Here is a 12171-nt window from a genome sequence, read left to right as displayed (position 1 = left end):
ACAGGTTAAGATGGCAGATGCTGGAACTGGTTTGACAAATTCCCAACTGCCACAGTTTAATGGGAAAAATCACAGTTATTGGTCCATAACAATGAAAACATTGTTTGCTTCTCAAGGAATATGGGAGCTGGTTGAAACTGGCTATGCTGAACCTGCAAATACAACAGCGTTGGCTGCTTTGACAGTGTAGAAATTTCTCATTTCCCACCCCGGTTTTCAGTTTCTCCTTATTTCTCCCATATAGTTAAATGCCCTTTCCCATAACCATACATTTAACAAGCTGGAAAAAATAAATTTGCTGAAAACACAAATTCTGGAAATTTTACAGAATGTTGGATTGTAGAAATAAAAATCAGCAGTAATGAACAGCCATTAAAACACATTTAAACACTGAGATTTTTGGTCAATGTGACCCTGGAAAAACCCCCTACAACTCTTGGGGAAAATCAGTTTGAGAGCTCTTCTTTATTTCTGGAAAATGTCTTTTTACAGTAAGAGAAATATTCAGCGAAAATCAGCAAGCAAACTTTTACAACTTAACTCAGCCTTGCTGAAACTCCGCCCTGCTAAAACTCCGCTGTACAGACTTGCTGAAACTCCGCCCTGCTGAAACTCCACTGCTGAAACTCCGCTCTGCTGAAACTCCGCAGCTCACTGTCCAGAAATCTCCCTTGCTCTCCTTCTCTCAATCTTCTCATGAAAGAATGAATGACCTTTTCCTCCTTTTCCTCCTTTAATCTAACCCCAAGTGACTTTTCGGTGATCCAAGTGACTTTTGGGTGATCCCTAAATCCAATGGCTGAAATAGATTGAGATCTAAGGCTAAGATTAAATGCTCATTTAAATTTCACTTTTTATTTTTTAATTCACCCCACTTTAATAAAGACCCACTTAGTCATTTATTTCCAAAGTCACTTTTCCTTTCTAATTTTTCATTGACTTTATAAAAGTAACTTTAAAATTAGACTTAGTAACTTTATCAATTAAAGTCACTTTTAAATTAGATTTAACTTTATAAAATTATAAAGTCACTTTAGGAGAAAAAATTAAATTCTTTTGGACACTTTTCCCTAGGCCAAAGATCAAAGCCTAAGGGAACCACCTGTCCTCTGGTACCAAATTTCAACACTCCCTCTTACCGAGGAAGGTGTTCCTCACCACACCCATCTTGTCTCTGAAGTAGACATGCTTGCCCCGTGGTAAGGCTTTGGTAAGAATATATACAACCTGCTCATCAGTGGAAATATATTCAAGCTTCAAAGCTCCCTTCTGAACATAGTCTCTGATGAAATGATATCTGATTCCGATATGCTTTGACCTGTCATGAAACACTGGATTCTCCGTGAGTTTAATGCAACTTTGATTATCACAGTAAATCACTGAAGGTCTCAACGGCTGACCAAATAAGCCAAACAACATCTTGCGAAGCGAGATAGCCTCACAACTAGCTAGACTGGCTGCCATATACTCTGCTTCCGCTAAAATCAGTGCTACTGACTGCTGCTTCCGGCTGAACCATGACACTACTGCTGAACCCAACCCAAAACAGCACCTTGAAGTGCTCTTCCTATCAGAAGCACAACCTGCCCAATCAGAGTCAGTGTATCCTGCCAATCTCACTCCATCTCCCTGCCTGTAGTCCAGACCATAATCCACTGTCCCCTGCAAGTACTACAAAATGTGTTTTGCAGCCACCCAGTGAACCTTCCTAGGCTCACACATAAACTGACTCATCGTGTTGACTGCAAAACAAATATCTGGTCTAGTGTTGACCAAAAACATCAAGGAACCAATCAACTGCCTGTACAATGTGGGATCCACCAACTCGGAATCTGAAGCATGAAGCTTCTTCCAGTTGGTGATCATCGGTGTCGACATGGGTCTACAATCCTCCATGTGGAATCTGCTAAAGATGTCCACAATATACTTCCCTTGCACCAGGAAGAAATGCCCCTCCTCCTGCCACACCTCCAAACCCAAAAAGTAATGCATCAAGCCGATGTCCTTCATCTCAAACTCCGTCGCAAGATCTCTCTTGCAGTGCTCTATGAGTCTCTCTGCACCTGTAATGACCGAGTCATCCACATACAGCACCAGAATGAGAGGCTCCTCACCAATCACAATAAAGTAAAGGTTCGGATCTGCCTCACTCTTTGTGAAACCCATCCCCTGCAAATATGTATCTATCCTGGAGTACCAAGCTTTGGGAGCTTGCTTCAGGCCATAAAGGGCCTTCTTCAGTCTGCACACATGGGACTTCTTCCAATGCACCTCAAAGCCCTGTGGTTGCTCAATGTACACCTCCTCCTGTATGAAGCCATTGAGAAATGCAGTCTTCACATCCATCTGGTGGATCTTCCAACCCATCTCTGCTGCTATTGATATAATGGAGCGGATCGAAGTATATCGAGCCATGGGAGCGAAGATCTTCTCATAATCAACTCCCTCTACCTGGGAAAACCCTCTAGCCACAAACCTTGCTTTGAATTTCTAAATGCTGCCATCTGCAGCATTCTTTACCTTGTAAAGCCATCTGGAAGTAACCACGGATTTGCCCTCAGGCCTCAGCACCACCTCCCAAACATCATTCTTCATGATAGAAGAATACTCCTCCTACATGGCCTCTCTCCAGAGCTGTTGGCTAGCTGCCTCCTCATAGCTAGAAGGCTCAGAGTCAAGGATGCTGGTAACCATCGCCATATAGCTACAAAACCTCTCAGGTGATCTACTCTCTCTGACCGGCCTCTTCGGCTCAGCAACAGATGAGGCATCTCTCAAGGTTTCCTGAAGCCACTTGGGCTTCCTCTTCCCTGAGCGCACTTCTCCCACCGGAGAATGAAACTCCTCCTCATCATCATCATTAGGAGCCTGAACTCCTGACTGTCTGTCTGTTGTGCTCCTGCCTGCACCTGAACTTGTAGAAGCTGAGGTACCGTGTGAACTGTCCATCAGTGGACTCCCTAGTGAACTGCTCTGCATACTGCCCGAAGCACCACCCCTCTGGCTCGGTGAGCCACTGCTCACTGACGGACCTGACATCCTCATAGATGTACCTCTTGATCCTCCTAATCCCTGCCCACTGGATCCCTGCAACTGACTCAACTGCTGCTGAGGGTCTGGCTGATCCAGATACTCTAACTCTCGTGACCTCCTAAAGCCCTTGTCCTCCTCGAACTTCACATCCCATCTGACAACAACTCTCCTCTGTGCAGGAATGTAAATCCGAAAGGCCTTTGAGGTCTCATTGTAGCCCACAAAGATACCCTTCTCTGCGATGGGCTCTAGTTTGGTCCTCTTCTCATTGGGTATATAGGAGTATGTCATGCATCCAAAGATATGAAGATGACCAATATCAGGCTTCTTCCCAGAGAAATCCTCCTCCGGAGTCATGTGCCCCAAGGCATGATGCAAACTCCTGTTCTGCAAGTAAATAGTTGTGTTGCAGGCCTCTGCCCACAAGAACAATGGCAACCCCTGATCATGTAACATGGCTTTGGTAGCCCCTATGATGGATCTTTTCTTCCTCTCTGCAACCCCATTCTGTTGGGGGTTGTAAGGAACAGTGAACTCCATCCTAATGCCTGCCTCTGCAAAATAGTCAACAAACTCTCCAAGGGTGTACTCTCCTCCATTGTCCGACCTCAGGGACTTGATATTTCGACCTGTCTGTGTCTCCACAAGAGCTCTGAACTCCTGAAACCACTTGAAGACCTCACTCTTGGTCTTCAAAAAATAAATCCAGGTCCTGTTGGAGTGATCATCAATGAATAAAACATAGACTCATATCCACTCAAGGAAACATGAGACATCTGACCGCTCACATCAGAATGAATCAAATCAAGTATCCCAGTCGCTCTGCTGTCACTGCTGGGAAAAGGGGATTTGGCAAAATTGCCCATCGCACAACCTTTGCAAGTATGAAAGTGATCAGTACTGAAATCTGGCACACCTGTAGTGATATCCCACAATGTCCTCAAGGCTCCATGATACATATGTCCCATCATGCGGTGCAAAATCTCACATAGCTCAGAACTGCTACCTCTGCTGTCGGTACTACTACTCAATGCCAAAAGGGGCTGAAATGAAAACTTGTACACCTTTGCATGGTGTACACCTATCACTCTAGCTGAATCAGCTGGAGTTCCCTTGGGATACATCAACACCTGTCCTCCCCTGAACAGTACTTCATATCCTTTGTCCTCCAAAGCTGAGATGGATATGAGGTTCTTCCTCATCCCTGGCACATAAAGAACATCTGACACTTTCAAGGGAGGTTTGGACTCCCTCTGAAATGTCAGTGTCCCCACCCCAACTACTCTAACAACTCTGTCATCACCGAGTACTACCTCTATATCAGTGCCACTCTCTGAAAGCTCTGAGAAGTACTCACGGACTCCTGTCATGTGACGTGAAACCCTACTGTCCACATACCACATACCTGAAGATGCTCTGCTAATCGAGGGAAAATCATGCTCCCTCTGAACCTGTGTGGCAGGTGATCCTGCACTAGAGGACTCACACGTAGTGAACGCAAAATCCCGGTCAAAACGACCTGCAAAGTCCTCAATCTCTGCTGAAGCTGCCACATCCTGGTTCTTCCCCTTCTTCTTCTTCTTCTCCGAACACACAATTGCATAGTGTCCCATCTTTTGACAATTCCAACACTTCACCCTAGAATAGTCCTTCTGTGTGTTCCCCTGTTTACCTTTACCTTTGCCTTTGCCCCCACCACTGCTTGTGGAAGCCTGCTTCTTCCCTTTGCCTTTCTTGCCTCCTGCGACCAGTGCTACATCCTCATCCTGCTCAACTGGCTTGGCTGCCCCAAGCTGACCTTTTCTGATTTCTGTCTGAATGTAATCATCCCAAAACCTCTCCCATGTGGGAAGGGTCTCACGTGCACAAATCCTATCAGCAAAGTTCAACCATGAACGGGGGAGGCCATTCACTGCAATCCACACCAACTCGGTGGGTGGAATGGCCTCTCCAATCGCTGCCAACTCATCTCTCACATTAGTAATCTTTGTGAGATATCCAGTTGCACTATCATTACCCTTATTAATGTTCTTCAGCTTCTCCTTCAGGACCATCTTCCGGTTCTCATTGGTACTCTGGTAGAGATTGGACAATGCGGTCCACATCTCATGGGCATTGCTCTTTCCTCTCACATGAGGAATGCAATGGTCTTTGATTCCGTCTAGAAGCAGCCTCTTACCCCTGTTGTTCTTTTTATTATAAGCTGTCAACTGAGTAGCATCAGTAGGCACAACAACAGGGTTCTGTGTGGTATGCACCATGATATCCCAGACTTCTGCCTCCTCAAAGATACTCTGCATTTTCTCCTTCCAAACGCTGTAATTTGTATGCCCATCCAGCCTATCCTCCACCCTCAATCCCAATGACATCCTACTGTCCTAAAACTGAAAAATAGCACTGTTGTAGTAAAGATAAAACTGCTGTTTATGAAAAAATCAGCTTGCTGGAATTTTTTGAGTGAAAAATCAGCAGCTGTAATTTTTCCTTTTGCTGTCCCAAACTGTCCTTCAGCACTGAAGCTCTGATACCATGTAGAAATTTCTCATTTCCCACCCTGGTTTTCAGTTTCTCCTTATTTCTCCCATATAGTTAAATGCTCTTTCCCATAACCATACATTTAACAAGATGGAAAAAAAAAATTGCTGAAAACACAAATTCTGGAAATTTTATAGAATGCCGGAAATTGCATAAATAAAAATCAGCAGTAATAAACAGCCATTAAAACACATTTAAATACTGAGATTTTTGGTCAATGTGACACTAGAAAAACCCCCTACAACTCTTGGGGAAAACCAGTTTGAGAGCTTTTCTTTATTTCTGGAAAATGCCTTTTTACAGTAAGAGAAATATTCAGCAAAAATCAGCAAGCAAACTTTTACAACTTAACTCAGCCTTGCTGAAACTCCGCCTTGTTGAAACTCCACCCTGCTGAAACTCTGTTGTACAGACTTGTTGAAACTCCGATGCTGAAACTCCACTCTGCTGAAACTCCGTTGCTGAAACTCCGCAGCTCACTGTCCAGAAATCTCCCTTGCTCTCTTGCTCTCCTTCTCTCAATCTGCTCATGAAAGAATGAATGACCTTTTCCTCATTTTCCTCCTTTAATCTAACCCCAAGTGACTTTTGGGTGATCCAAGTGACTTTTGAGTGATCCCTAAATCCAATGGCTGAAATAGATTGAGATCTAAGGCTGAGATTAAATGCTCATTTAAATCTCACTTTTTATTTTTTAATTCACCCCACTTTAATAAAGACCCACTTAGTCATTTATTTCCAAAGTCACATTTCCTTTCTAATTTTTCATTGACTTTGTAAAAGTCACTTTAAAATTAGATTTAGTAACTTTATCACTTAAAGTCACTTTTAAATTAGATTTAACTTTATAAAATTATAAAGTCACTTTAGGAGAAAAAATTAAATTCTTTTGGACACTTTTCCCTAGGCCAAAGATCAAAGCCTAAGGGAACCACCTGTCCTCCGGTACCAAATTTCAATAGACAGTAATAGAAAGAGACCAGTTGAAAAGCGACAGGAAGAAGGATGCAAAATACCTCTTTTTTCTCTTCCAATCAGTACATGAAAGTGTTTTTCCACGGATTGTAGCAGCAACAAAATCCAAGGAGGCATGGGATATTCTTAAAACTACCTATCAAGGCATGGAGAAGGTGAAGACTGCAAAGTTGCAGATGTTGAGGAGAGACTTTGAAACACTCAGCATGAAGGAATCTATTACAATAGATTCATTCTTCAGTCAAGTTATTGGGTTGATAACCCAGATAAGATCTCATGGTGAGATTCTTGAAGAAAGAAGGATTGTAGAGAAGATCTTGAGATGTTTACCCTCAAGGTTTGAAGTTATTGTGGTAGCAATAGAAGAAACAAAGGATCTCTCACAGTTCAAAGTAGATGAACTGAGTGCTTCTCTTATGTCTCATGAACACAGACTGAGTAGAGGAATAGATTCCTCTTTTGAGCAAGCATTCAAGACTCAGATGTCTTTTGGCCAAGGAAAAGGTCGAGGCAGAGCAAATAACAGAGGTCGTGGAAGAAGCCAAAACAAAGGCAGAAATAATCTTGCAAGCACAAGCGGAAGGAGCTGCAATCAGAACCAAGATAAAGGTTCAAGCAAACACCAAGCTCATGGACAAAGGTATGAAAAATCCCAAGTCCAATGTCATTATTGTAAAAAATATGGGCATTATTCCAATGAATGTAGAAAAAAACAAAATAACATGAATAGTAGGCAGAATGCTAATTTTGCAAATGAAGAAGATAAGAATCCAAAGATTGTGCTGTTAACATGTAACATTGCACAAGAAAAACAAGAAGATTTTTGGTTCTTAGACTCAGGTTGTAGTAATCACGTGACTGGAAATATTGAAATGTTTGCCAATCTGGATGAAAACGTGAAATCTGAGGTAACAACAGGAACTCATAGTAAGATATCTGTCAAGGGTAAGGGCAGAGTCAGTATCCGAGAAACAAATGGAGAACAGATGATTGTGCCAGCGGTATACTATGTAGCTGGTCTGAAATGTAATCTTTTGAGCATTGGACAACTCATTAACAAAGGTTACAATGTGTTCTTCAAAGATGATATGTGTACAATCAGAGACATACCTCCAAGTAAGAAGATCATTGCACAGGTGGAGATGACCAGCAATAGAATGTTTCCTCTCAAACTCAGGGCTGATTTGAAGGAAGCAAGAACTATTGCAGCTGTAACACAAGAAGTCTTTCAGGAACAAGTGAAAGATGAGAATTGGTTGTGGCACTTGAGATTTGGACATCTCAATTTCGAAGGATTGAATCTGTTGCATAGAAAGGGAATGGTAAAGGGATTGCCATTGATCGACAAACCGGACAGCCTTTGTGAAGGCTGCATCTTGGGCAAGCAACACAAAGAAAGCTTTCTAGAAGGAAAGAGTATAAGGGCAAAAGCACCCTTGGAAATTGTTCACTCTGATGTGTGTGGACCGATGCAAATACCATCATTTGCCAGAAATAAATATGTTTTAACTTTCATTGATGATTACGCCAGAAAGACATGGGTGTATATGCTGAAACAGAAGAGTGAAGTGTTTGGAAAATTCCGCCACTTCAAAACTCTTGTTGAGAAGCAGTGTGGGAATTATATCAAAGTGCTTAGAACAGATAGAGGAGGAGAGTACATCTCTAAAGACTTTCTGCGTTTTTGCAGAGAGAATGGCATACAAAAGCAGTTCACCGCGAGGTATACACCTCAGAAAAACGGCGTTTCCGAAAGGAAGAATAGGACCATCCTTGACATGGTCAGAAGTATGCTGAAGGCAAAACACGTGCCGCATGAGTATTGGGCAGAAGCTGTCACTTGCGCAGTTTACATCTTGAATAGATGCCCAACTAAAGCTGTCATGAACAAAATACCAGAAGAAGCGTGGAGTGGTCAAAAGCAAACTGTCACTCACATGATAGTATTTGGTTGTGTAGCATACGCACATGTACCGAATCAGCTAAGGAAGAAGCTTGACAATAAGGGGGAGAAGTGTGTCTTTATTTGCTATTGTGATGAGTCAAAAGCATACAAACTCTATAATCCATCCACCAAGAAATTGATAGAAAGTAGAGATGTGTAGTTCATTGAAGATGAAGCCTGGGATGGAAGCTTAGAGAAGACAGTGAATGTGAAGACAATTGTGTCTCACGAAGAAGAAGAAGAAGGGACAACAGCAAATAATCCTTCCTTGGTGGCTCCTCCTCCACCACAGCAAGTACAAAAAACCACACCACAAGTTGGAATTCGAACAGCCTTGAGAAGTCAAGGAAGTGCTTCTCCAAGCATATCATAGGGATCAGAAATACCCTCAAGCTCAGATGGAACTCCAAGCACACCAAGAAGACCAAGATTCAGAAATCTGAATGAGATTCATGAACAAGGAGAGGTACGTAACAATACTAGTCTGAATTCATTATTCGCTTTGTATTGTCATGTTGATGACCCAGTTCATTTTGAAGATGCTGTAAATGAAGATAAATGGATTGAAGCAATGAATGAAGAAATTGGTGCAATTGAGAAGAGTAAAACATGGGAGTTAGTGGACCTCCCTGAAGGCAAAGATTCCATTAGAGTTAAGTGGGTCTATAAGAGCAAAAGCAATGCTGAAGGCAAGATTGACAGGCACAAAGCAAGACTTGTTGTGAAAGGCTACAAGCAGCAACAAGGCAAAGACTATGATGAAACCTTTGCACCAGTAGCAAGGATGGAAACAGTCAGAACAGTGTTGTCTATTGCGGCACAACACAAATGGAAGATTTATCAGATGGATGTTAAATCTGCATTCCTGAATGGAGTGTTAAAAGAAGAGGTTTATGTTGAACAACCTCCAGGCTATGAAGTTGAAGGCCAAGAGCATAAAGTCTGCAAACTGAAGAAGGCTCTTTATGGGCTGAAGCAAGCTCCAAGAGCATGGTACAACAAAATAGATGCTTATCTGATTAAGAATGGGTTTGATAAGTGTGATGGTGAACCCACACTCTACACAAAGGAGAATGACAGTAAGATTATTATTGTTGTTTTATATGTAGATGATTTGATTTTTACTAGCAATGGTGCTTCTCTCATTGCTGATTTTAAAGCAGTCATAAAAAGTGAATTTGAAATGACTGACTTGGGCTTCTTAAGATATTTTCTTGGAATTGAAGTAGACCGAAGTGAAAATGGTGTTTTCATTTCTCAAGTTAAATATGTAGAAGCAGTGTTGAAGAGATTTAACATGCAGAACAACAAGGCAGCTGTGACTCCAACTGTAATGGGGTTGAAATTGACCAAAGAAGACAGCAGCAAGGATTTTGATCCAAAATTGTACAAGAGCATAGTTGGCAGCCTTATGTACTTGACTGCAACTAGGCCGGACATTATGCACGCTGTGAGTTTAATCTCCAGATTTATGGAAAGACTGAAAGAGACTCATTGGCAGGCAGCCAAGAGGATTCTAAGGTATGTGAATGGAACGAAGGGGTTTGGTATTTTATACTCCTCTTCTGAAAGTTTCATGTTGATAGGTTACACTGATAGTGATTGGGCTGGAAGTGTTGATGATAGGAAAAGCACATCGGGATATGTGTTTCATATGGGATCGGGAGCCATCTCATGGGATTCCAAGAAGCAACCAGTTGTGTCTTTGTCAACAGCAGAGGTAGAGTATGTGGCAGAAACAGCAGCAGCATGCCAAGCAATATGGCTGAGAAGAGTTCTCAGAGATTTGTGTCATGAACAAGAAAAGGGCACAACCATTTACTGTGACAATAGCTCGACAATAGCATTGTCTAAAAACTTTGTTTTTCATAAAAGGACAAAGCACATAGACACCAAATTTCACTTCATACGTGAATTGGTTAACAATGGAGAGATTGTTTTGCAGCACTACAGAACAGAGGATCAGTTAGCTGACATCTTGACAAAACCATTGGGAAAGAAAAGTTTTGATCATTTTAGGAAATGCCTGGGTATGCAGAAAAACCCAATAGTTGAAATTAAAGGGGAGTGTTGGAATGTAATTTCAACTACAGTAAAACAGTTGAACAGCAACAGCGTCTGCAAAAAAGTCAGTTTTCCACCTGCGATGTGATCTTATCGCAAATCGCATCCTTACCCATGCTGCCTTGTGTTGCAACTCTGATTTGGGCTGATTGCGATCTTGCGATGCGATCCATCGCAGATCGCAGATCGCTGTTGCGATGCGACTTGTGCCATCGCAGATCGCATCTTCACCTGCAAACGATCCCAGCCATCCATACATTTTGATCCAACGACCATTATTTGTTCTAGCTTATTCACACCACTGCCATTGTTGTCTTTTCGCCATTTACCTATTTGTGTTCCCAAAGGAGGAAGATCAGATCCAGCTCCTACACATTGAATGCTCAGCTACAACATTTAATAAATAGCATGGCCGAGAACAAGAAGGATGCGCCATGTGCAGGTGCATTAAAGAGATTATGGGTTTCTTACAATAGAGCTGGACGCAACATTTATCAGTTATGGGTTTCCACACAGCCGACTCAAGAAATACAACAAAAGATCCCATCAGCGAAGTTAACGCGGTTGGTAGATAAGTTATGACCCCTTCCCGCACTGTAAAAAGAAGAAAATGTAATGCACTATAAAAACGCAGACACAGCAGTGTAAAAAACATAGTGAGAGTTTTATAATTTCTGAAACGCACAGCAGTGCTGAGATAGTGAAATTAGTTTCTGGAATTGAAGCGTTCCTGTTGTAATCCCTCTGAAGAGGAAGACTGTTATGTAACAATTTTTTTAATGAAATCGAATTTCTTTGTGTTTGAAATTAATAGAAATTTCCAACAAGGGGGACTGACCTGTAAACATGATCCAGCGCACATTTTATCACATTTTTGAAATACCTATCAATCCCCAATTGTTCAACGCTATCGACCATCCAGAGGTGTTGATGTAGGTCATTGAGGGACTATTTAGTTCTCCATCCTCCACTGACATTGAATTGAACATATCTTTTACTTCCGCAATAAGTCTATCAGCACGTTCACGGTAAGAATGTGCTTGAACCGTATACACTAAATTGGAGCAGAAAATTAATTGTGAACGAGGAAAGGAATACACCGAAAAACAAATTCAGATGAAGGTAGATAAGCACCTCATAGGAAGTGGAGAGAGAGTCTATGGAACCGTCGTCCCAAAGGTTGGAACGATGACCACCTATGCGTCTTGGTACCCCATCCTCATTAGAAACAGAGGTGGTCAAACTCATGCTCATGAAAGGTGTTATGGATTTCCCTCCCCGCACATTCCAAGATTTGGGACTGTTCTATGGGTAACCTTCAGCTCATGACTAAAACCAGACAACATTCTGCACAGACACAGTCTATAATCCAACGGGACAGCAGAAACTAGAGCCATTTTTGTGGTGGATGATGATGATGGTGGTGGAGGTCAAACTCATGCTCAATAAAGGTGTTATGGATTTCCCTCCCCTGCACATTCCAAGATTTGGGACTGTTCTATGGGTAGCCTTTAGCTCATGAGTAAAATTGGACAAGACCACCAATGTCTTGGTACAAAGGTGGTCAAACTCATGCTCATGAAAGGTGTTATGGATTTCATTCCAAGATTTGGGACTGT

At 42.1% G+C, this 12171-nt stretch overlaps 1 pseudogene; it reads right to left on the bottom strand.

Annotated features, from left to right (window-relative positions):
* Nucleotides 1-11949, bottom strand: part of LOC149145812 ((+)-alpha pinene synthase 1, chloroplastic-like) — a 33341-nt pseudogene extending 21392 nt beyond the window's left edge.
* Nucleotides 11950-12171: the final 222 nt, after the last annotated feature.

This window comes from Pinus tabuliformis, chromosome X (genome assembly GCF_031772625.1).
Source record: "Pinus tabuliformis cultivar Carrire ecotype Pingquan chromosome X, CPIR1, whole genome shotgun sequence".
Classification (NCBI taxonomy): domain Eukaryota; kingdom Viridiplantae; phylum Streptophyta; class Pinopsida; order Pinales; family Pinaceae; genus Pinus; species Pinus tabuliformis.
This window is presented reverse-complemented; position numbering and strand designations above follow the sequence as displayed.